General features: G+C 45.3%; 1 pseudogene; it reads left to right on the forward strand.

Moving 5' to 3' along the window:
- The first annotated feature begins 334 nt into the window (after positions 1-334).
- LOC125964903 (60S ribosomal protein L17-like) lies at positions 335-25090 on the forward strand (annotated as a pseudogene).
- The last annotated feature ends 944 nt before the right edge of the window (positions 25091-26034 follow it).

Below are 26034 nucleotides of genomic sequence, written 5' to 3' on the forward strand. Positions count from 1 at the left end.
AGGTAGGGAGAGACAGAGAGAGGAAGAAAGGGGAAGTCGTGGAAAGTCAGTTTTGCAGAGGAGGTTTTAGCTGCTCCAGGGGCTGCTGGGAGGGAAAGGGTGGAAGGCGAGGAAGAATTCACTCACCAGTGGTGGTCAGTTTGGAATTGTTTACACCGCAAGTGCCCTGAGGGGGCTTTGCTTACACAAAGCGGACTTCAAAGAGCCCGTCAGACATTAACAGACTGACCCTCCACCATTCCCACCCCCAGCCTCAGGGAGCCTGGGGTTAGGATAGCAGTCTTCAACCGGGAAACTGAGGACAAAAAAAAAGGAGTCAGTGAAGAAAATGGGAATGCCCCCCAAGACTCTGCCGCTAAGACCCACAGCTAACATTGCCATCAAAGGTATTGCCCTCATCAGGAGCCGGCTGGCCTGCACGCCTCAGTGTTTAAAGGATCCAGTTCGCTTTGGAGCCAGAGATACAGTAAGTCCCAGGTGAATTATAAAAGCCAGCAGTTTCCAGGTCTCTCCCATTCGAGGCCAGCAGTCTCCGTGGGCCACGTTGATAGTGGCCCTTACTAAGTTCCTAAGGACTGGCAGCATCTAGGCATGCCCACCCCACAAACCCCCAGATATTTGCATCCATTCAGTGCTTGGATTCCCCCTCTGTCTCCTATGGAGAAAAGGCTGCTGGAAACCCAGACACCCTGTGGAGGGGACTGGTGCCAAGTCGTCTGGGGCCCCCTCCCATGGGAAGCAAGAAGTACAGCCAGCCTTGTCACCATGCCCTAAAGTAGGATGGATGGCCCCGGTAAACCGATCCTAGCTAATGTAACCATAGGTGCTATTTCATTTAAATACATCGACCCAGACATTTCCCATCAGTATAGCGCCTTTCCCTGAGGCCTGCCCCTGCTCCCTCCAAAGCCTCAAACCACCCGGGTTAATGACACGCCCGGGCTGGGGACCAGAGTGTGTTAAGTGTCTTTGCAATGGCAAATGAGGGGCCCCCAAAGTCTTCCCTTTCTTCATTTATCATTTTCTATAATGTACCTATCACATACCCTGCTCCTCTCGCCTTTGCCAAACTAAACAGCCCTAGTCCTGCTAATCTCTCCTCAGATGGAGACCGGGGCCATAAATCTAATCACCGTGGAAAGAAGGCCTTCCCTGACCATGCCTTGGGCGCTCAGCACAGCACATAGTATAAAACACACAGCAGATAATGGCAGAGCCGCTGTCACAGGGCACATTATAAAATGCAGATGTTGTCAGGAAGAATGCGCCTGTTGTGAAGTTTCAACTGTAAATTAGCCAGCTTGCTAAAGGGATAAAGGCCATTTAATTTGCTCATCAACTCCACCCTCTCTCCTCTTTATCCTTTGTCTCTGAGGCACATTATGTTTGAATAAAATTCCCGGTAGAAATTGGAAATAGAAGACTCTGGCGCTGGCTTTGCCAGGTAACATGAAATTAAATCCCACGAGTCTGTTCTCTATGTCTGTAAGTCTGTTTCTGTTTTGTAGATAAGTTCATTTGTATCATATTTTAAACCATAATGGAAAAGAATAGGAAAAAGAATCCATATATATATAACTGAATCACTTTGCTGTACAGTAGAAATTAAGATAATATTGTAAATCAACTATACTTCAATAAAATAATTTTTTTAAGAAAATCCCATTAGCTTCTTGAATCAATTTTAAAAGATAAAAGTTAAACATGTTGTCTGTATGCATTTTTTAAGTAATAGAATCCACTCTCAGCCCCCCAGACCTGACTTAACCCCCACCCCATGACTCCCCACAATGACATATTGAGGTGGGCTGCCCACAACCCTCTTCCTTCCAACCACCCCCAAGATGTCATGAACTTATTAATGTCTTTTTCAACGAACACTAAATTTCGTGGCATTCTGCTTTCAGAAAGTGAAAGAAACGGAGTTTTTTTGTTTTTCTTTTTCTTCTTTTTACATCTTTAGAGAAGAACAGCAGTGAGCTAAATCTCTCATAACACATTGCAGGGATGTTAAGAAGGTCTTTAAGGAAGGCAGATGTACTGAGAGCATCCCTTTGGTCACCAAGAAAACTAAATTCTTCCTTTGATCCCTCCCTTCTCCCAGTCATCTTCAAAAAGGAGAGTGGTTCAAAGAGACAGGAGATACTAGAAAGAGGAGATATTAAGACCTTTGTTACTTCTTATGCTTTAAATGTCTGCCTTGGAGAAAAGAGCTGAGCGTGAAACTTGGGAGCAGTCCGTTACACGCCCATGCCAGTGTCCAAGAAGCAAATCACCTGGCTCAGCTCTCCCCAGGTGGGGCCAGACTGGAACTACGAAACCGCATTGTTCCTCAGGTTGGGTCCTGCCTGGCCCTCATCTGGGGCAGTAAGTAGCCTAGGAAAGACCTAGGGCCCAAGTTACCCCGTGATCCATGCTACTTCAACAGGTCAAGATAAGAATCTGGAGAACTACTGGAAAATCAATTCCAAGAATAAGCATGGACCATCTTATTGAGCCATCAATTTTATCCGATGATAAGCAACTGAAAATATTAATGTGTACATTAAGACAAGCATAGTTTTTAAAGGCACATTTATTTGTGTTAAATGCAAGACTCACATCAACATTTAGGGGGAGAGGGAAGAGGCAATGAGTTTTGAGCTTGTGACTAGCACCTTCAGAAGGCCCATAGCCCTCAGGGGTCTATTCCCTCCTCTGCAAGTCAAGTTTGAGAAGCATCTTAGTGGGCCATAGCCCATCTCCTAAGAACACAGAGCTGGGAAGGAGGACTCAAAGAATGGAATTAATGCCAATATTGCAGAGGTCTCGGGGGGAAACACAGCAGGGAGCTGCTCAGAGGGCCATGGGGCCCAGGATTGGAGTCCAGGTGATCTAAGGACCAACCCTATGAGGTTTGGGAACCAGGGCAAGACAAATATTGGAAGTTGGGACCCTTCTTGTCATAGACCAGGGAATCTTCCTCTCTGTCTTAGTTTGAGTTCTCCCAGAAGCTGACCCTTAGATAAGAATTCACATGTAAGTAGTTCATTTCATACGGGATCCTAGGAAACACCAGTGGGAGTGGGGAAGTGAGATGGGGTAAGATAGCCCTCCAATGAGGGATGTATCATCCAGAAAGCTACCACTGTGGATAATTGGAGCTTGATCCCTCTGAGGAATTCTGGAAAATACCATAGAACATTTGCCTCAGAAGCATCCCACCCAATGGGCAAGGGCAGTGGGGTACTTATACACCAACTCCCTACAGTACTGGTTGGGTGTTGCTGGGGGAGGGGAGAGGTCATGAATTTCCCGCACTTCTGCCTTGAATAGAGCTCACCCTAGTAGACAAAGAAAGCCCTTCAGTAAAGAGATGCAGGGGCTAGCCCCTGGGAATCAACGTGCACTGAAAGGGTAAGGGTGAGAGTGTACTGACTAGGTACATGTACCTCTGCACCAAAGGCTCGAGTCCTCTTCACCGAGGGTTAAGCACCTGACATGGTGGCTGACGTCAACCTTTAGATAAAAATGACATGCTACCACCACTAAAAGCTTATGTATAGGCAGTGTACTAGATGTTCCTTATTTGCTCCTCCCAGCAAGCCAATGGGTAGATATTGTGATCACAGAGAAGATAACTGGCTGTCACAATTGGAGTAGCTTCTGTAGAGACTTGCCATTGGTAAGGCTGGGACTTGAACCTAGAGTCCATCGGCATAACCTCTGCCTATGTGGTCAGTACAGAATTCCTGTCCAGCCACACCCCTGCCGCAGGTAACTGCCCTACCCACGCCCCCTCCTCCAGGAGGCACAGTGAGGTTTTTGTAACATGCGATTGAGCTCTCCCATCTTGCCACAACTTTGGGGACCAAGGGATGGGAAGTTGACCATTTGACAACCCAGGCCCCTGTGTGGCTTGAAAAGGTGAACTAGATAAATCAATTCCTGTCCTGGGATTTGGAACTGGTAACTGGAGACCTAGGAGTTAGCCAGGTGAACTGGGGGGATGAGTGCAGTGGAGTTACACGTGAAGGGAACAGTCCTTGGCTTTGCCCTGTCATTCCCCTTTCTTCTGGTCCCCTCACTTCTTCACTTCCTTTTTCATGTTTTAAAGGACTACCTTCTCTATTATGCAAGTGTGGTGTTAAGAGGTCAAGATACCCTGTCACCTCTGGCTCAAGATGCCGTTGACCCATGCTAGGATAACTGGACTCCTTCCCTCTCGGGAACTTGACTCTTGAGTGGAGTGACACTAGGATAAAAAGCAGCTGAGACCAATGCTCTGAAGTGATTGCCCGCTCTTTCTGAGGCCTAGACATCAGCTTTTTCTTTCACTCCATGTGCTGCCTTGCAGCCATACTGCTGGTATCCTGCCATACCCCCTGGCACCCACTGCTCCCTTACTCACTGTTCCAGGTATCTGGTGTTGCTTAACAAACCACCCCAAAACTTAGCAGAGTAAAACAATAATTTATTATTACTGTGGGGGTTGATGGGATCAGCTGGGCTGTTCTCACTTGGGGTCTCTCATATCATTGCAGCCAGTCTAAGGCCAAGGCCAAGTTCATCTGAAGGCTTCTTCACTCACCTATGTGTTATCGGTCTGGGATGTCTGGAATGTCTTGGGGCTGGCAGGGCACCTCTCCATGTGGCCTCTTCATATGGCTAGTTTGGGCTTCCTCACAGCATGGCGGTCTTGAAGTAATTAGATTTCTTCGACAGGTGCTGGTTTCTCCCAGAGTGAGTGTTTCGAGAGACTCAGGCATAGGCTACAAGGCATCGCTTTCACAATATTCTACTTCTCAAAAGTCACCAGCCCACCCAGATTCAAGGGGGCAGAGGAGTAGACTCCATCTTTCAACAGGGGGATAGCTTGTGCATACGTGGAAGGAAGGAATTGATGAATGGTAGCCATCGTGGAGCCAGAGTCAATAGCCAGTGACTCTTTACTTCAAGTGCATGCAACTCTGCCTGAGGACGTTCTCCGGCTGGAAGTGTACTATGCCTGCCTATGGAAGACAGAATTCCAGAGAATTAACACCCCTGGGAGCAGTTCTTAACTCTAGATGAATGGGAGTATAAATGCCCCAGCTTCCTCAAATATGGGGGGATTAAATCACAGGTCACATCTGTATGGTTTCCCAGAGGTCCCCAAGGTGATTGAGCCCTGACTGCCCAGAGTGGAAACCTGCTTCTTGTTATACCCTCAGTGGCTGCCTTCCTTTCCCCAACTTACTTCTCCAGTCCTCTACATGGGCCTACTGATATCTCCTCTCAAAAAAAACAAAAACAAAAAGCAAACAAACAATCCCTCCCCAAAAGACAACTTGCACCCAAAGCCTTTTCTCAAAGTCTGCTTCTGAGGGAACCTACTGCACACATACCCCATTATTTTCCCAAAATATTTCTTCCTCGGGTAGGTTAAGCAGAGTTGGTTTCTTTCGCTTTCAACCAAAGAACAGTAAATGATAGAATGTAGAAAGGGGCCAGAGAGAGGGTGGGGAGCCACAAGGTCCAAGTGCCACCAGGTCACGGCCCTCCAGGACAGCGGAGCCAAGCAGCCAACTGCTCTGAGGAGGAGGATGGAGCAAACCCACACGGGGAGAAGCGCCTCCCAGAGGCCAGCTCTCTTCAGTCCTCCCCTGTGATCCCACTCTCCGCGGAAGTTCTTGCCCTTGGAAGAATGTGACTGAACCCCTTCCACGGAAGCAAGAGATTCACAGCTTTGAAGGGCCAAGTAGAACCATGGAGAGGACTCCTGTCAGCAGTCAGGGCTTTCCACAGAAATCTTTTTCCCCTCCCTCTGCCTCTTCACTCACGCCCTACCCCACAGGGACTGGCCTTACCTGTGAGCTCTGTGATTCCAATAGCATGTGAGATGTCCTCTTGCCCCAAACACCCCCATTAACGAGGCTTAGGAAGATTACCGGAAATGAGGGCATTCAGTTGCTTTCCTAAAATGCATCTGAGGACAATAAAATGGAGAAAATTTGAACTTTGATGGGATGTAGTGAGAGATATAGTGAGGGCTGATGTCAGAGACTGTAGGAACCCAGAGAACAATCTGAGGGCACTGTATGCCTGGGAACAAGAAGAGACAGTACCTGAGGGAAGGAGAGGGAGGGAAGTGAAAAGGTACCCAAGACCTGCATCCCTGCTTGGGGTGCCTGAGAAAACCATACTTAACTTTGGAGTAAGACCCAATTTGTAGGATTTCTGGTTTGAACTAACGGATAAAGAATTTCGTGGATACCTAATCAATGCTTTCACTCCACATTGAGTGTTTATACCTGAGGACCTGAAAACTCTCTAAAAACAAACATTCCTCTCCCATGCAGGAAAACAGTGATTTGAAAAACATAGGAAGCCCCTGGTACGAAAAGGTTCAATGACTTATCCAAATAAAACCAGCAAAATTTGACTCTTTTAGACTGGGTTCATAGTAGATTATCCAGATAATTTATCATCTAAACTGGAACACCTTTGAGAGTAAAATGGAGCACTATTAATAATTAAGCCAGGATGTCCCAGGTAAACCGTGATATGAGTTCAGGAGCCCCAGGGCATGTTCTGCTTTCCTCTACTGGGAGGTATCCTTGGCTAGTGAGTGAAAGTCTTCGATATGCACCTAAATAAAACTTGTAATTCACTTATTCCTCCTTGGTGGATAGGGACAGTGGAAAATGCTCTAATCTTAGAATTAAAAGACTTAAACTCATGGGCTTCCCTGGTGGCACAGTGGTTGAGAGTCCGCCTGCCGATGCTAGGGGACACGGGTTCGTGCCCCAGTCTGGGAGGATCCCGCGTGCCGCAGAGCAGCTGGGCCCATGAGCCGCGGCTGCTGAGCCTGCGCGTCCGGAGCTTGTGCTCCGCAACGGGAGAGACCACGACAGTGAGAGGCCCGCGTACCGCAAAAAAAAAAAAAAAAAAACTTAAACTCAAATAAATAAATAAATAAAAGACTTAAACTCAAGTCCAGCTCCGTCCCTTCCTAACGGAGAGAACTTGAGTGGATCTCTTAACCTCAATCAGTCCAATTTCCTCCTCTATAGAATGGGGACGATTCCACTCCATTCACAGGTTGTTGTGAAGATTAAAGATTAGTATATGAAAAAGCACTTTGTAGGCCCTTGTTCAATAAACGTGTGGTATTATTTGTACGTTCGGTGGTAAATCTGGACAACCTCTGGACAATGCATAAAAAAGCTTAAGCCTGATACATGATTTCTTGAAAAGCTATGAAAAGAATTGCCCCATGTTTCCATTCTGGCCTCAATATGAATAAATTTTGTTTATTTCATGTTGAGGTATTTCAGCCCACCAGGCCCCTCCTTTCATTTCAACTTGAAGGCAGCTTTTGACCCCTGAACTTTTAGCACCTTTCTCATTGGGGAGAAATAACAGTTCCACATTTAAGTGAAAACGCATGTATATTCCTTGACTCTCTGCCTGAAGCCACTGAGTTTCACCAAGAAGAGGCAATAGGAGTAACTTGTATTCAGCACTTGACGTCTTCATGGTCAGCTTGAGGGGTAACATGGAAAAACTTATAGGGGCATGAGAATAATAATATGGGGGTTTTCAACTGTAAAAAGAAGACCACACACATGGTCCCATGTGGATTGCACCCTGGACCGTCTTCAAAAACAGGGGAGTTGCATTCTCCGCGGCCATGCGTAGGCCTGGTTTAATTAAATGTAGGCCACAAATGGGCTGCCAAACATGATGCCGAAACGCTGTTGATTTCTGTGGTAGAAATTTCCCATTGCTCTGTGTTCCTGTTAAGATAGTACATGTGGAGAGTACAACCTGAACGCTTGGCAGATGGTCCCATCTGTTTTTCCATCATTTTGAATTTAGCAGGAAAACCTCAAGATGTGTTTTGACACAAGCATGCTTTTTTCCTTTCTGCATTTTGAAATGGCTGTGTTCGGAGCCTAATTAAATCCATATGCTTCTGATTCATTTACACTTAACTCATCAAAATGTTGTTTTGTAATAGCCATTTGAAGTCCAAGGCGCCTCTCTTGAGCCTTTTTTCTGAAAACCAGGAAGCTATGGTGTGCCAGCCAGCCAGCAGGGTTCTCATACCAAAAGGTTCAAATATGGTTCAAGACAAGATTTCACAGCCAGGAGATTCTGGTGGTTAGGAATTGTCCTAAAGCATCACTGTCAAGTGTGGGGTGTGACTTTGAATCCTCTGTTATTATCCAAAGATACTCAGTGTTCAGAATAGTAGAAAACAATTTATGAGAGAAAGAAAAATAATACTAGACTCATTGGACCCAACGGGAAATTTTAGTTTAAATGGGAATTGGGTGGTTTTCCCTTTTTTGTTTTTTTGTTTTGGTTTTTAAAGAAGAGTTTTTATTAGACATAACTAGAAGTTATAACTGAAGGCTTCATGCCAACCCCTACCCAGAATAAGTAGCTTCTATGTCATATATTCTCATTATCATATCCTACGTAGGCTTTAAAAAAAATTATCCATAACTTGGACTTAAAAGTATAACTCCTGCTCTTTCAATGTCATACTAGAGCCTTGTCTAAAAAGCCCCCCTAAGAGTCTAGAGTTTGTGATCTTTGTTTGACTCACTATTTACTACTGTTTAGGGCCAAGACTTTGTAAAGTCAGTTATTAACTTGTAGAGTTAAAAATTATTAAATTGTAGAGTTAAAAATTATTTTTGTCCACTAAAAAAGCAAGTTGTTTCTATCTAGGAAAAAAGATAACTCCAAAGGTTACAGTTTTGTTGTGCTGTAGGATATTAACCAATTTTGTATCTAACTTAGCAATATTATTTCAGCATTTTTTCTTTGATGGACTATATATACCAGTCTTCCCAATCCTCACTCAAACCTGCTTTACCATCCATCAGTTCTCTCATTAATACATTAAATATATCTTTGATACACAATCACTAAATATGTGTTTGAGAGTCATTTAACTTTTTGAAAATTATCCTTTGAAACTGAACGAGTCCTAAGCCTGGCTTACCTGATCTATCTTTCCTCCCACTGGTGTTCATTTGCGTTTTATAACTATGTCAAGCAAATGGGCATTCGAAGAGCTGAAAATTGAGTAGATGCAACACCAGAAAAGGCCCAAAACTCAGTCAAGCAGGGAGAAAAGGGAACTGTTTTGAACACTGAATGAGTTTACATTCATCATCTCCTTTCATCCACGTAACAACTCTGGGAGGGAGGCATCACCCCACTTCTCAGGTGAGAAAAGTGAGGTAGGAAGTGATTAAGTAACTTGCCCAGAGTCACACAGCTTGGAAGTGGCAGTACCCAGACTTGAACAGGGACCTGTCAATTCCAAACCCACGCGTTCTTCTCACTGCACCTCCCCCTTTACTGTACAGTTAAAGGCTTCATGGGGTGAGGCAGTAGAAAACCATAGAAGTAGAGAGAAGGAGCAGACTCAGCAGGGCCAGGACAGAAAGCAAGTCAGGCAGGGCTTGTTCCACAGATATGTAAGTCAACTCACGTTCACGCTGACATGAAATATGCCAAAACTTCCCTGTGATAGGTCAGTAACTCAGAATAAATGCTTTAAAAAGGTCTTACAAACCCAAATGCCAATCTAAATTACTTTTATTGCATTACATAAATAAGTATAAGCATAAGACCAGGGACTGATGGGGGGAAAACATTTATTCCCCTCTTCCCACGATTCCACATGGAGGAACATTCATCAGCCTAACACTTGTAGTCCTGGCTGCCGGATCCTCCCTGGGGAGGAGAAGGGCTTATCTGATTGGTGAGCTGGGAAAGAGCAACTGGGCATGCTCAGTGCAGCCCCTCCCTGTGCTGGGGCTGCCCTCCACAGGGATCAGGATGCTGCTCTGATGTCTGCCTTGGATCAGTGAAGCTCTTCAGCGCAAAGGCCAGTTGACCAAGTTTCATTCTGGAGTGACATGTAACACATCTAAGCCATGACCCCCAGTCTACCTTTTATCAGTTACAGAGCTGACATTTTGATCATCTGTCTGCTTCTTGCATCTCTGATTCCAAACACAGCCAAAGAAAAGAAGTGTAACCACCACTAAAACCCAAGTATAAATAAACTTGATGCTATAGAACTCCCACACAAATTAACAAATTATATGTTTAAAAATCTGCAAAAATAATAGAATTCAAGCTAGCAACACTAATCAAGGTGACGTGACAGATGGATTCTGTTATTTCTTATCTATTAAGCCTCGGATGCTCTCATGAGAGTGGCCCCCCAGCCAGCCATGTGACTGCTCATTTCCACCCACCCCCTTTCTTCTCTTTCATACTGATTTGAAACTTTCCTTTAAAGGAGCACCTTGGTGTTAGTTTGTCTTCATTGAGTACTAATTCATTATTACATAAGAAGCCTGCCTCAATTCTTTCTCCATGAACTCAAGATAATTAAAATATTTCTACTTGACATGAATAGGATCCTAAAAACAAATGTAGACACAGGTTTGCACTTACGTAGAGGTTCTTGGGGTATTAGTTATTCATCTAGATCAGTGTTTCTCAGTTTTTTTCCTTATTATCCTCTTGACGAGCTTTTTAAGACTTTTTTGTTTTTACGAATCTCCCCCGCTGTGAAATTTTAATACCATAGGCATACTATATATCTGTTTACATGTTATATGTATATCTGTTATTTAATTATTAAAAGATTACAAATTTTCACCACATTTCCCCCAAGAACCAATTTTTTGCCCCACAAGGCACGATATCATCCCCTTTGAGAATGCATAATCCAGACCAGTGCTGTCCAATAGAAATATGATGCAAGCCACATACATGATTTTAAATTTTCAAGTAGCCACACTAAAAAGTCAAAAGAGCAGGGGCTTCCCTGGTGGCGCAGTGGTTGAGAGTCCGCCTGCCGATGCAGGGGACACGGGTTCGTGCCCCGATCCGGGAAGATCCCTACATGCCGCGGAGCGGCTGGGCCCGTGAGCCATGGCCGCTGAGCCTGCGCGTCCGGAGCCTGTGCTCCGCAACGGGAGAGGCCACAACAGTGAGAGGCCCGCGTACCGCAAAAAAAAAAAAAAAAAGTCAAAAGAGCAGGCAAAATTAATTTTCATATCATATTTTATTTAATTTAATCTATCCAAAATGTTATCGTTTCAGCAGGTAATGAGTATAAAAACTTACTGAGATATTTTATATTCTTTTTTTCTCACTAAGATTTCAAAATCCAGTGTGCATTTTAAGTTTAAAGTACAATTCAGTTTTGACTAACCGCATCTCAATGCTCAACAGCCCCATGTGGCCAGGGGCTACCGTATTGGACAGTGTAGTCATTCTAAATGATTCAGAATGTGACTGTATTAATCACTTTAGCCTACCTAAAAGCCAGGCTTATTCTCAGACCACTTGCAAACAGCAGAGACTATGTCTGCGGACCTCCGGAGATCCATAGATTGAAGTTGGAGAAGCCCTGAGTTAGGCATTTCCCACATAATCAGATTCCTTAGTCTGAGGGAAGTTTACCGTGAGGATGAACAGGGAAGTGAGGAAAAACAACCCATCTCGTCAAACCTCATTGGGAAATGGAATGCTGTTCCTTGCCAGTCAGCACTTACAGTAGCTCTAGTGGTCAAGGGAGCCTCTCAAAGCTACTTGTCACCTTGCTCGGCCCCTGAGTCCCTGCTTCTTTCTACTCTCTGTCCTCCATCTCTGCACCTCATAGCTTCTGCTGTCTCGTGGCTTCTCATTCTTCTTTCCAGGTGTGAGTCTGCTCCTGCAACTCTCCACCAGACGCCTTCTCTCATCCTAGCCGCCCACCAGACGCCTTCTCCCATCCTAGCTGCCCAGGCTGTATACCTCCCATCCCAGCCGCCCAGGTGACGGGATCAGATCAGTGGCTCCAGTTTATAGCACATCTTAGAGGTGGAGCCTCCTCGCCAGCACCTTGGTGGGAGTCCCCTCATCACAACCAGCTCCAGACAGCAAGAAAATGTGAGGGAAGAGCCTGCCTACCCTGCCTACACGATGCCTCCTTTCCACGCAGCTCCACCCCAGCCCCTTTTAGCTTTCCAGGCTGAAGTTCTCTCCAGAGTCTTACCACCAGCCACACTGAGAGGAAAGAGAGAAGGGGGAAGAAAGAGAACAAGGAAACATCCATTTCATTCTTTCGAAAGTTGCAACTCCAAACTCCACTCCCTCCACAGCGGTCCCATTTTTCACAGGACTCTAGTTTGCGGCCTGTTTTCAGAAGGCTTCCTACTTGAACATGGAGTTGGGTGGAAAGAGGGAAGAGAAGGGAGCCTGAGCTCACCCTAGAAATAAGAGAACTTCCAAGCATCTGGCGCTGGATTGCACTATAGGGTTCTTTGTGTAGCACCCCTCCCTCCGCGTGCACACATGCACATACATACCACCAGTCTTTGTCTTTAGGGTAACATTAGAAGCATGTTGCATTCCTTTAGGACAGTGGTTCTCAATCAGGAAAGATTTTGCTCCCCCTTCCCGAGGGGATATTTGCAACGTCGGGAAGCATTTTCAGTTGTCATAGCTGGGGCTAAGCGTGCTACTAGCATCTAGCGAGTAGAGGTCAGGCACACTGCTAAGTATCCTGCAAGGCACAGGACAGCCTCCATAACAAGGAATTATCTGATCCGAAATGTCAGTAGTGCCAAGGTTGAGAAGCCCTGAGCTTTAGGGAAATATTTTTTTCCACTGGTGACGGAACAGGGGAGGACTGAGGCAGAAGAGATAAGAGTGAAAGGTGAAGCATTCTAGAAGCATGTTGGACAATTAGGAGAAAGTAGTCTGTGATTGAACACATAATCTCCACTTGAATGTTTGAGAGATTTTTTTTTTTAAAGAAGATGTTGGGGGTAGGAGTTTAGTAATTTATTTTTTTTTTGGCTGTGTTGGGTCTTCGTTTCTGTGCAAGGGCTTTCTCTAGTTATGGCAAGCGGGGGCCAGTCTTCATGGCGTTGCACGGGCCTCTCACTATCGCGGCCTCTCTTGTTGTGGAGCACAGGCTCCAGACGCGCAGGCTCAGTAGTTGTGGCTCACGGGCCCAGTGGCTCCATGGCATGCGGGATCCTCCCAGACCAGGGCTTGAACCCATGTCCCCTGCATTAGCAGGCAGACTCTCAACCACTGCGTCACCAGGGAAGCCCTTGAGAGACCTTATTATGTTATTGCAACAAGGTGAAGATATGGACCGTCAGGATGACTTGGGAGAGACAGCAAAATCTGTGCCTCAGATTGTCTGGGTGCCAAGCCCGGCCAGAACCATGACTTGTTGAAAGATGAGAGCTTGTCTACACCTCAGATGTACCATAGAAGAAACGTAAAATATTGCGGTGAAGTGGTGGCCAGGGCATAAAAGACAGTTTTTGTTAAACCTCTGACCCAGTCTCAGTGAAAACACGGGGTTCTCCTTCTCCTCCCGGGGTGGGTTTGCACGAAATGTGTGCACAGACCCTTGTAGAGACAGGAATTCACTGATCCCTGGTTGTTTCCCCAGTCATTCTTCTATGAGCAGGACTTCTTCTAAGATCTTTTCCATTCATGATGGGGAAGGCCTTCCTGTCATTCTTGTTTTACAGACGGGAAGTCTAAAGCACAGAGAGGCTAAGTGGCCAACGGCTTTACAGCTGGGAATGTGAAGAGGCAGGATGCAAACCAGGTCCGTCTGACATGACCTAACTCAGCACTTGATCACCAGGCCGTGCTGCTGCTCAGCACAGGGACCTCGGTTCCTAGAGGCTGACACCTTCAGATGGTTAAAGTGGGCACATGCAGATGTTTCCATTTGCTGAGCATCTCCCCTAAACCATAGCACTGACCCTTCACTTGACTGAAGAGACCAAGCTGTCACAGGCCGCTGTTCTTCCTTTCTCCCTTTTCCCTGTCTCCGAGGCGCCTCTGAACTGGAAAACCCAGGCACCACACGGGAGGAAACAAACTGAAAGGTACAAGGAGGCGAGCTTGTTCCCCAAGACTCTCTCAGTTGTTATAAGGAGTAACTGAAACTCGTAGTTGACCCCAACCCCGCAGAGTTGGCACCAGGAAGAACACAAGCATTTTATAAATGCTCTTCCAGGAGGGGAGGTGAGCTCACTTCCTGAGGGAATTACTGCAGGGGGTGTCTGCGGGGGCCAGCCAGGCCTGGCTTTCAAACATCTGAAACGGCCCACGGTGTAATCAGGCATGAATATTGATTCAAATAAATTATGCATGTTTATACACTCGTTTATTATTTTATTCACACGCTCGCTCCATGAAGTTAGCCTGGGCAACTGTCATGGGGCTAGTCAGCTCTTGGATGCTGTAAAAACCAGTTGCTTTGAAATATTCGGTGGCCAAAGGGAAATCCAAGTTATTAGTGAAAATTATAACAAAAATGACAGCAACTTTCTATCATCCGGAAGCGCCTTGGTGAGTGCAAGTCGTCAGGGTCAGATGTTGCCCCATTCCTCAGGCTTTCATGAGATATGGATGGCTCCAGAGCATTCTAGCAATTATCATTTTAACAAATAGAGCTCTTTTCTAATATTCACATTCCTTTCGCATGGCCTCATGAAAACACAAACATTCACTCCATCCTCAAAAAATGCAGGCGCTCTGGGAGGAAAGAGCTACCCTCTCAGCCCCATAGTCAGGCTGGAGGAAGCAGAGACTGATATCAGATCCTGGGTTATAAAGTTGATTGCTTCTGACTCAGCTGATAAACTAGATCATACCTCTGGGGGCTTGGTTGTGCCCTGTTCTTGGGGCCATTCAGGGGAGGGCATGTATCTTCTGGAAGAGACCCTTGGAGGCACTCATCCAGAAGACCTGACTTGCATGATGGGTGACAGTAGGGGAAAGTCAGCAGACCTGCCTGTCTGCTCCCAGGTGGGAAGTAAACTGGGCAGAGCCCAGGCCCTAACAGCCCTCTGTGTCTTGACGTGACAGGCTGGGAGTGGGTGCAGACCCTCCATGCAGGAGGCTGGGTTACAATGGTCCAGCTTTGCCCTGCAGATGGAGCGTCCCACCAAGATCCACATTTTGGGGAGGAAAGAGAGGTAATCCTGAAGCCCTCTGTTTTGAGGACCAAAGCTGATACTGTCCTTTCATCTTCAGCTGATTTCTGGTGTCTTTGTCACTTAGTCACCAACTCCAAAGGGAAATAGAATAAAGAATTTGGATTTCCTCAATACATGATCAAAGGAACCTTATGTACTTCACTGAAAATTGAAATTAACCTCAGTGTGCTATTTTCTCTCTTGATAATTGTTTAAGGAGATACTCATGCCCTGGAAACTTGCATTAAGAGTTATGAATGTTTAAATTAATACATGAATTTACCTCTGTATTTTTATGGGTTATTTTCAAATTTCATTGTCTGAAAGAAATGAAAGTAGAGGAAGACCCAAGAACAACAAACCCATATCTGAAAGAGACAGAGGGATTTTCACTTTCTATAGTATGTGTTTCTACAATTTTTTAAAACAATGAGGTGAATTATATGTAATATGAGAAAAATGTTTTAAAGAAAGAGAAAAAGCAATACATGAAATTTTAAATACTTAAATTCTTAGGGAAAAGACACAATACTCCAAAGTTAGGGAGGAAGGAAGAAATGAAAGTTTAAAAATGGTGTGACCATAATCCCAAAGTACATACAATTCTTACTAGTTTTTCCACTGAAAAGATAGATCATTCTGGTACCATGATGGACCTGACCTCAGAGTTACAATCCTAAGAGCGCAAGATAGTGAGCATCTTCAAGTAGCTGCTCTACAGCAGCCCATGGGCTAAGCTGCAGCCTCCATACACTAAATATTAATGGAACAAGCATCTGGTCATTTCTGGACACCAGTGGAAAGGAAATTTACTAACAGAAAACTCACGGTGCTAATAGAAAGTAAAATTATAACTATGAACCAAATTGAGAAAAAAAATCAATGTTGGGCTGTTTACATCAATGGAGTAGGTCCTTCTGATCACAGAAAACAAAGCAGCCAGAGGACTTTGATGCCAAATGTCCAAGCAATAGATTAGAGTAAAATGAATCACCAAAACTCATTCACAAACTATGTGTGAACATAGTTCCTCTGAGGATAACTCCTAGCAAGAGTTTCCCCAAGCTTTCCCCACAGGGAGATTCTGTATTTGCAGATGCATCAGATCATGTTCATTGTCCTTGAAGAACCCTCTACACAGAAGGGGAAATACTTGTTCATTAAGTTCTGCATACATTCTGGACTTGGAAATAATTGGTACAAGAGAGAGAAAACAGAGTGAGTCAGGAGCAATGTCCCTTTACCGCTCCACTCCTTGCGTAAACCTCCTTCTCTTGGTACTCCTGCAATCACATGAATGGGCCAGTGGGCCAGTGCAGAGGAGTGGGCTGGTGTCTACACACACACACACACACACACACACACACACACACACACACACCACTCTCTACACAAACACCACACATTACGCATATACACAACACATACACATATGCCACACACACACCACACTACACACGTACAGTACACAACACACACACAATGCACACACAAACACCCTACACATACCACACAAACACCACACATATACACATACAACACACATACACACACCACATACCACACCTACACACACCCCACACACTGCACACAACACATACACAGACCGTGCACACACATACACACCACCCACACAACACGTACACACAGACCACACATATACACACATAGACACACCACACATACACACGTGCACCTGTAAGCCTTGACCGCACAGGTAGCAATCCCATTGTGCCAATCTGCAGTCAGTATCTGAAGAGCAAACAAGGGCTTAACTAGCACGGGGCCTTACCTAGCGTGAGACCATTGTACAACTGAGTAGCCAAGTGTAACAACATCCTGTGCCCCTTCCAAGCACACAATAGACTGGGCCTCTGTCAGCTGAGAGGGGAGACATTGTGACTCACTAATTTTACCAAAACAAAACAGACTGCATTCCTCATTCAAGAAAGTGTGAGTGGCACTGATTATACAAGTTCGAGAAAAGGAGCAGTAAACCTCAACACGAAATGAGCACTCTTCTTGAGCATTTTTTAGAAAGCAAAAGCAAGCTGTGATTTGCAATTTTTCTGGGTGTTCCCCATATTTCCATCAGTAAGGGAAGAGCTAAAGGATGGTAAAGACTATATATAAAGTTCTTAAATAGAATGAGGCTGGTCTCCGAGATGTAGTGCCTAGCAGAAAAAAACTTGAGTGACAAAACCATGCACAGAGGATGATGCCACTTATGTGGAAAAAGAATTTTATTCCCTGGACGCACACCTGTGTGTGAGTGCATAGAAGAAGGACTTGAAGGATCCACTCCAAACTTCACAATTGTTACCTCTGAGGAAGAAAACAGAATTGCTCAGTGAGGAGAAGCAAGAGGTGAAGAGGCCTTTCACATTTTACTCTACGTATTCCTAATTCATCTGAATCGCTGAGAAAGAAGAACGCACTTTGGTATTACTTGCATAATAAAACAGAAGTAACAGGGCTTCCCTGGTGGTGCAGTGGTTGGGAGTCCGCCTGCCGATGCAGGGGACGCAGGTTCGTGCCCCCATCCGGGAAGATCCCATATGCCGCAGAGCGGCTGGGCCCGTGAGCCATGGCTGCTGAGCCTGCGCATCCGGAGCCTGTGCTCCACGACAGGAGAGGCCACAACAGTGAGTAGGCCCGTGTACCGCAAAAAAAAAAAAAAAAAAAAAAAAAAGCAACAAAAATAATAGAAGAACAGAAAAAAGAAATTGGATTTACATTCATAAGTAAGAATTACAATTATTTTTAAATACCATGCCTCAGTTGGCAGGACACCCTGGGTTTTGGGGTGTTTTTTTTTTAAGCTGAAGACTTTCAAGATTACTAGTAGAAAGCACTATTTAAGACACAGAGAGCTGCATTTTAAGTCTCTTGCAGGTTCCTAATGCCTGTGCCAAGCAGAGGAGCTCCAGGGACTCCATGGCAGCAGGTGTCATTGCAGGCAGAAGGGCTGGGACCAGATCGTCCAGGTTCCAACTCCACTGTGGCCACTTACTCGCTGGGTGGCCTAGGCCATTCCCTCTACCTCTCTAAGCCTCAGTTTCCTAGTCTATAGAACAGAGTTAAAAGTAGTATCTACCTCGCTGGTTGAAGAGAGTGACAGAGGCAAACACCTGTGTCGTACTTAAGCACTTAATGGTACGCTGATATATGATAATTATTCTAGAAATATTGACTACTGTTATTAATGAAGCACCACCAGGAATTCTCACCGGAATGCATAATATTATCCTAAACCCAGAATGAACGAGAAGATTCCACCAGCCGAGCCAAGTTTCAAGCTCACACATTCCACACCGAACAGGAAGTTATTGAGCATTTTCTATGTGCCAAACACCGAGGGCACTGTGCTCCAGGAGTCTCCACTCAAAACAATTAGCAGTGATTACAACAAAGAAGAAAAACAGTAGCTGCCCTGGGAGCACGTGTGTGTGGGTGTCAGAGAGCTCAGTCCCATCCTAGGGAGAGGGAATCAGGTCAGGCTTCTCAGAGGAAGCAACGTCTCAGACTCAGAAGAAGTCAAGTAGAATGAGAACACGTTCCAGACAGAACTCAGGAGCAAAAGCTCAGCGGTGAGAGGTAATACGGCAGGCGCCCAACAATGTAGGTAATTCAGGTGGAGCTGGAGGTGGGGAGAGTTGGGGGAGACCTAGTGAGTTAAGCAAGAAATCAAAGACTATTCATGCCTAATAAATTTTCTTCCCCTGTCACATCACACACCCCGTAATAGGTTCCCCCAGGTGTGCTAACACAGCAGCCTGACTCACTGCACCCTCACTGGGAAAACTGTGTCCAGCTGGGGGGCCTTTATAGCACCAAAAGGGCAGGCCAGGGCTGGGGGATAGTGGGAAAAAGTTAATGCCCACAGATAAGGAGAAACACCATCAAGTGTTCATGAACCTCATTGCACAAGCCCCAGACAGGCCAGGGTAACTAAAACGCCCACTGCACTCTCCCTTCATAGACACTTGCAGGTCAAGATTTCCCAGGCCCGGGTCTCAGGGGTTTTCTAATGCACTGTCTCCAGCTAGGCCAACGCAGAAGCAAAGTGCCAAGGTGACATGTAGCAGGGGAAGGTTTTCAACTCCTTTCAATGGTAGATTTGTCGAGTTCTTCAATAGGGAAAGAAATAGACCTGCACTTAGAGCTTGGCCAGGTCGACATGGCGGTGGGTGAATTCCTGGTACTAGAATGAACTCAGTAAAGTGAAAAGGCAGGTTAACAGAGCTTACCATAGATTCTCTAGAATAGGGAATAAGGCAATCAATATTCATACCTTACCTTGTTTCCTTTTTGATTAGGTTGGAAAATTATTGTTTTCAGTCTAGTTTTCCTTTCTGTCACAAAGAATGGTCCATGGATTGTTAGGGATTCAGCTCAGAAGAAATGATGGATTGAGGCATCCCAGGGCCCAGCACTCCCACAGGCCCCACTGTCTTCAAAGAGCTAGGCGGCTGTGCGTCATCACAGGACCTTGGCCCGCCTACATGATTAGACCCAGGTGTAGCCACTCCGTGGAGTAACCAAGCGGGAATGAGCTGGGCCAATGGGTTCTCACTCTTGGGAACTTGGCTTGAGGAAGGAGAGAATCGGGCTGTGGGAACCCAAGCTGAAGGGATGCAGGAAAAGGAGACACGTGAAGTACAGAAGAAGCCACAAGAGGCCAGAAGCAAGCTGAAGTTTTCAGGAAACCACATTATGAGGAAGAAGATGATATGAGCAGGATGGAGAGGAGCTGGTTAACAAAGATAAGAGAAGCAAGAAGACACAGACAGAAGAAGGTGAGGCCGAGAGAGGGGCCAAGCCGAGGTGGAGGTGGGACACTGGAGAGAAGATGCTGGTACTCTCAGGAGCTGTGAAGCATCAGGGAAGGAGCCCCAAGTGCCCCAGCTCCTCATCTTTCACCCCCAAGAGGCTGGCTCTTTTCCTGACATAGTAGGCTCAATACACCTCACTCCTGAGCCAGCCTGAGATCGCCTCTGTTCCTGGGATCCAAAGAACCTGGGAAACACAGCTGAGATACCTGAACGAAAAACGTATGCACCAGGAACTGGGAGAAAGTGGGTATTTTTCACCAGATCTCTGCTGGTTTCTGCAGAACTGTGAATCACAGGCGTGGTGCAAAAAAGATGGATGTGGGAAACTTTTGTCTGAGTTTCATAAAAGTGGGCAGGTGGTAGATTCCACCACATCGTGAACTTTGACTCCATGTTGTGCAGGATTCTAGGATAGAAAAATCAGACCAAAGGAGGTGGTCACAAGAGCCAGGAATGGATTCTGAAGAACATTTGCAGCAGATTAAGCACATTTGCTTTTCTAAAAGTGGTGTGGAGCTTCAAAAATCTCCTGGTAGAATATGTTTTTATAAGAGTTGACTTTCTTCACCTTTGCTACAATGTGAAAACCATTCTTTAAAATAAACTTGAAAATCAAACACATCATCAGAGGTGGTGAATTAGGCACTTTAAAATAAACCTCCTGTGTCCTTAAGCATTGTCTCTTTTTTTTTTTTTTTTTTCCTTTTTTGCGGTACGCGGGCCTCTCACCGTTGTGACCCCTCCCGTTGCAGAGCACAGGCTCCGGACGCGCAGGCTCAGTGGCCATGGCTCACGGGCCCAGCTGCTCCGCGGCATGTGGGATCCTCCCGGACCGGGGCACGAACCCGTGTCCCCTGCATCGGCAGGCGGAGTCTCAACCGCTGCGCCACCAGGGAAGCCCCGAGCATTGTCTCCTTTGAAGTTGACTTTCTCCAACAATAATGTGTGACTTGTCCACTTTCCTAAATTCTTCCTGCCCAGTTACCACCACGTTTTGTTAGCAGGACGAGCCAGATCGCTCTCCCAGATAGCCATGATTGTATTAGCAGTTTGCTAACGGCATCTTCATTCTCTGCTTCCTCCTTTTTAATAAGAAGCAGCTTTTAACAATAGTCTATTTCCAGCAGCCAAAAAGCCTATATATATACTTTCAACTACTCCGTATCCCCAGGATGCCCATTCCCCCAAGCAGAGAGAGGCTGCAAGTTGTCGTACTGTTTTCAAGAGGCCCAGTCTTGTCCCCCTCCTCTACATGCATCCCAACTAGGAAACCCAGCAGCGATTCTGGTTTTTCCATCAACACCTGCTGCAGCTCTTTAGTGAAACAGGTTTAGGGTTGGAGGGGGTATATCAGAGCTCAGGTATTATTAGAAGCTGAATGATGAGGAAGACATAGGAAGACAGGGACCTAGACTAGCAAAGGTCTCTGTTTTCAGTCTCAGTAGTTTGGATCTTCACTCGTTTCGTTGTTCTTTATGCTTCTAAATCAGATCCAAGCTTTCCACTGCCAGCCATGGGCCCAGCCCTGGAGCCATAAACTTGAGTAGGTTCCTGGTTCAAAAGTGTGAAGTGATCAATTAGACATTTGCTGTGATCCCATCTACCTCAGGAAATGCAGTTTCTGGTGCAGTGCTGGGATATATGGTGAGACTGTCATACTAGACATCAGATCATCCTTGAGGAAATCATGGAGGTATTAATATTTTCAGCTATCAAGATCTTTCCTTGTTGGACTCCAATCATTGAAACCAATCATTACCCATGTAATATTGTTCTCTTCATGTCAAATGAGGGACTGCTGGTTCTCCTTGAACCATTGCGTCCACAGCTACAGGCAACACTGTGGTCTCTGAAACAAGGGACTGGTACTTCAGCCACCATCTTGGATCCAAGAATTATTTTTAACTCTGTTAAAATAAAATTCTGTTTTGATCTCTAGCATCTCTTTTTGGTTCTTAGGATTTCCTTCTCTTTGCTTTCATTGCCCATCTGTTTTTGCATGCTGTCTATCTATCCATTAGAGCCCTTAGCGTATTAATCATAATTGTTTTAAATCCCAGGCTGCTAATTCCAACATCCGGGCCATGTCTGGTTCTGAAGCTTGCTCTGTCTCTTCAAATTCTATGGGGTTTTTTTCCCCTTTGGTTTCCCTTGTAACTTTTTTCTTGATAGCTGGACACAGTGTACTGGGTAAAAGGAAGTGCTGTAAATAGACCTTTAGTAAGGAGGTGGTGAAGAGAGGAAGCATTCTATAGTCCTATGATTAAGTCTCAGCATTTAATGAGCCTGTGCATCTAGACTATGAACTTCACACGCGTTCCTCAGTTTTTTTCTCCCCCACCCGCCATTAGATAGGACACGATGGCTGGAGCCTGCTATGTAGGGGGCACTCCTATGGCTGGGTCCCTCTGGAGTTTTTAACTCTCGGAGTCATCTACACCGAACCTCCATCAATTCATCAATTACCATTCCAGTTTTCCTGCCTCCCCGTTTCCCACAGTGGTCTCTACTTGTGGATCTCCACCCCCTTGAGCCACGGCTCCCTGTGTTCACCTGTCTCTTCAAGCTTGAGGGCAGCCGTTTTCTCTGTGTCTTCACCTCTTTTACAGATCCTAGAAGAGCTGTTGATTTTTCAGTCTGTTCAACTTTCTACCTGTCGTTAGGACAAAGTGGTGACTGCTAATCTCCTTACATATGGAAATGGAAAGAGAAAATCCCCCCAAAATTTTTTAAGCCACTTTTGTCCCCACCACTATCCCATGAAACAAGAAAGCAAACAGTGTCACCATTATTCATGTTTTATGCTTCTTGTAGTACACTCCTGAAAATAAGAACTGCCCTCTAAGCCATCAGTTGACCTGAATCAAAAAACCTAACAGAAATCAGGGAAGAGCAAGGCCACTGACTGAAAGTGACGGCTTGACTCTTTGGTGCCCAAGGGCCTTCCACGGGAAAGGAGGGTCCTCAAGTCTACTGGCTTTAGACGGATGCTTAGTTGGGTGCTCTGTGCACAGTAATGTTGAACCAGTTCTGAAAGAGGAAGTGCCTGAAATGACAATGTTTGGGAAATGTAGGCAAGACCTAGGTAATTGTTTCTTCTGAACGGAATTAGTGCTGGGAGGAGGAGACCAGTGATTTGGGGTGATCATTTCTTTTGGTGATTTTGTTAATTATCTGTGGCAGAGACTGCAAAATATTTCAACATCATTTCCAACACTGTCTAGAATGTGTCCCTGCTCTGTAGAGGCTGAAAAGGGAAAGACCATCCTTCCCAGACTCCCCTAAAAACCAATTATTAGACTCAGTTGGAACTGCATTCTCAAGGGAGTGGGCAAGTGTTCTAGACTGTGCCAGATAGATGCATCCATGAGAGACTTGGAAAGCAGCAGTGAGCAATGGGAGGTGGCATAGTGAGGGGAAGTGGGATCTCCTGGCAAGCACTTGTTGGAATGCTTTTGTTCTATGACAGCCTTGGCCACGTTTCTCTCTGTGGTCCCCGCAGCATATGATCTGGAGAGTTGGCAGTGAGGACAGTGAGGTTTCTGCTAAAAAAACAATTTCATTGCGTGGTTGGTTTTCTTCTGGTTGCTTATTCCTGACTATGTAACATCCAAGCTTAGTTCCCTGGTACTCGTGGAAATTCTGTACTAAATGCTTCACTAGCTGGACTCTTATGGTTGAGAAAGCCTGGCCTCTTCTCTGTTTCCAGGCGATGGAGTGGCAGCTGGATGGCCGCGTGGTCAGTTCAGTTCACTTCCTTATCTCTTCTCCAGTGCTCCCCATCAGACTCCAGGGAATGGAAACGGATTCTGAAGGACCAGCCAAGAGACCAAAACCTAATTTTAAAAATATACTAGAGGGGCTTCCCTGGTGGCGCAGTGGTTGAGAGTCCGCCTGCCGATGCAGGGGACGCGGGTTCGTGCTCCCGGTCTGGGAAGATCCCACATGCCGTGGAGCGGCTGGGCCCGTGAGCCATGGCTGCTAAGCCTGCACGTCCGGAGCCTGTGCTCCACAACAGGAGAGGCCACAAGAGTGAGAGGCCCGCGTACTGCAAAAAAAAAAAAAAATATATATATATATATATATATATACATATACATATACACTAGATGAACAAATCTGAAAAGTTAGGAATTTCCTCACAAACTCTAAACCAAAAACACTTCTGCTATGTTTATGTTCAAAGGTACAGATCTCAAAGAAATTGATTATATCTTGTATTTTATACAGGAAGCCCACTTCAAATGGCCTTAATGTAGTTAAAATTCTTTTAAGAAAAAGAAATTTGAAAAGAAAATGTTGTTAGTCCAACTCATTATTGAAAAGAAGAGTTTGAAGTAAGTTCTTTTTTTCTGTCACTTCTTTTACATTTCTGAATTTAGAACTTTTTACTGGGTTTTAACATCATATTTCAATGTTTCATAACTGTACTCCTCAAAAGATAATTTTTAAGCAAGTGCACTTTTTCTGAGAATCATGTTTAGATCTGCTATTTTCCCTATCAGGGCAGCCTACCCATATTTAGAATCTGGAGGTTGACTTGGGTCTGTAGGTTTATGTAATAAAAAGAACTCATTCACTAATTCACACCTTAAAACTACGGCCCAGAAGCTTTGGACACCATAAGCATACAAATAAACACTTAATAAATAAGTGATAATGGTGGAAGAGGGTAGAAGAAAGACTGTTAAGCTCTTCCTGTAAGTGGCAGTATCTGAAAATAGTTTGCTATTCGCTTGACTCGGAAAACTCCACAAAATCATGTAAATCAAGAGATTCAAATTGTTGTGTTCACTTTAAGGACACCCAGGAAACTGCCCAGAGCCATCAAGGTTATGTGTATCTGAAAAGGTGTCGTTTTACGGAATCAATGTGTACCATTCCATCCTTACAATGGCAGAGTTGGTGGGTGTGCCAGGCCCAAGAGTGGAGCTAGATGTAGGGTCAGTGGCCCAAAAACAGTGCTGAATTTTTGCTGCACATGCTTAAAAATGCAGAGAGTAATGCTGAACTTAAGGGTTTAGATGTAGATTCTCTGGTCGTTGAGGACATCCAGGTGAACAAAGGCCCCAAGATGCACCACTGAAGTTACAGATCTATGTGAGCTCCTACTGCCACACTGAGATGATCCTTACTAAAAAAGAGCAGATTGTTCCTAAACCAGAGGAGGAAGTTGCCCAGAAGAAAAAGATATCCCAGAAGAAACAAAAACTTAAGGCCAGAATAAATTCAGCACAAAATAAATACCAATAAAAGTTGTTTTGTTTGGTTTTGTTTTGAAGTTCGTTAACAAAAGCTAGGAGACTTCTTTCATTTTGGCATTGAGTGTAGAAAGACACTGGAACTACAGGAGGATGTGGGCAGGTCTTAAGTGCTATAAAAGGAATCTGATGTCCATAGAAGAGATTCCCCCATCATGGTAAACTCCTCTCACCCAGTTTCACAGGCCAGACCTGGGAGTCATTCTACTTGCTTGTCCCTCCCTCTCTCCTCACCAGACTTCTTAGTTCCAGCTCTAGCATGTTTCTTGAATTCATCCACATCTTCCAAGTCTCCTGGCAGCGTCCTAGTCCAGCTAAACGTCATCTGGCCTAACATCATCATCCTAACTGGCCTCCCTGCTCCCTCACCTGGCCTCCTATAACCCATTCTCCTCACAGTAGCCAGAGCCATCCTTTTGCACCACTCAGCAGACCACACCCATGCCTCCACACCCACACCTGGGTCCTGCCTTCCTCACCAGGCTCACTCCGCCTACCCTCCTCTGCCATAAATCCATCATAATCCTTCCAGTTCTTCAGCGCACCAAGCTCCTCTCTCTGTAAGAGCCCACACAAGAGAATGGCTTATCTGCCTGGAACATCCTCCACTGACTCTTCACAGATTCACTCAGGTCTGAGCTGTCACTTTTCAAGCTAAGCTCTCTCCCACTCCCTCCCTGAACCTTCATATCTAGGTGGTACCACCCCTCCCCACAGCCCCTCCTTCTCCCCCAGCACCCTGTTCTTTTTCTATGGAACATCTCACAATCTATAATTATATATTTACATGTGTCTTTTCTCATTTATGTCTCTCCCTCACTAGACTTTAAGCTTCTCCAAGGCCAAGATCTTCCCTGTCTTGTTCACCATTGTGTTTCTAGAGCCTAGCACGGTGCCTGACACATAGCAGGTTCTCACGCATATCTGTTTTAATTT

The sequence above is a fragment of the Orcinus orca genome, chromosome 6, assembly GCF_937001465.1.
Source record: "Orcinus orca chromosome 6, mOrcOrc1.1, whole genome shotgun sequence".
Lineage (NCBI taxonomy): Eukaryota > Metazoa > Chordata > Mammalia > Artiodactyla > Delphinidae > Orcinus > Orcinus orca.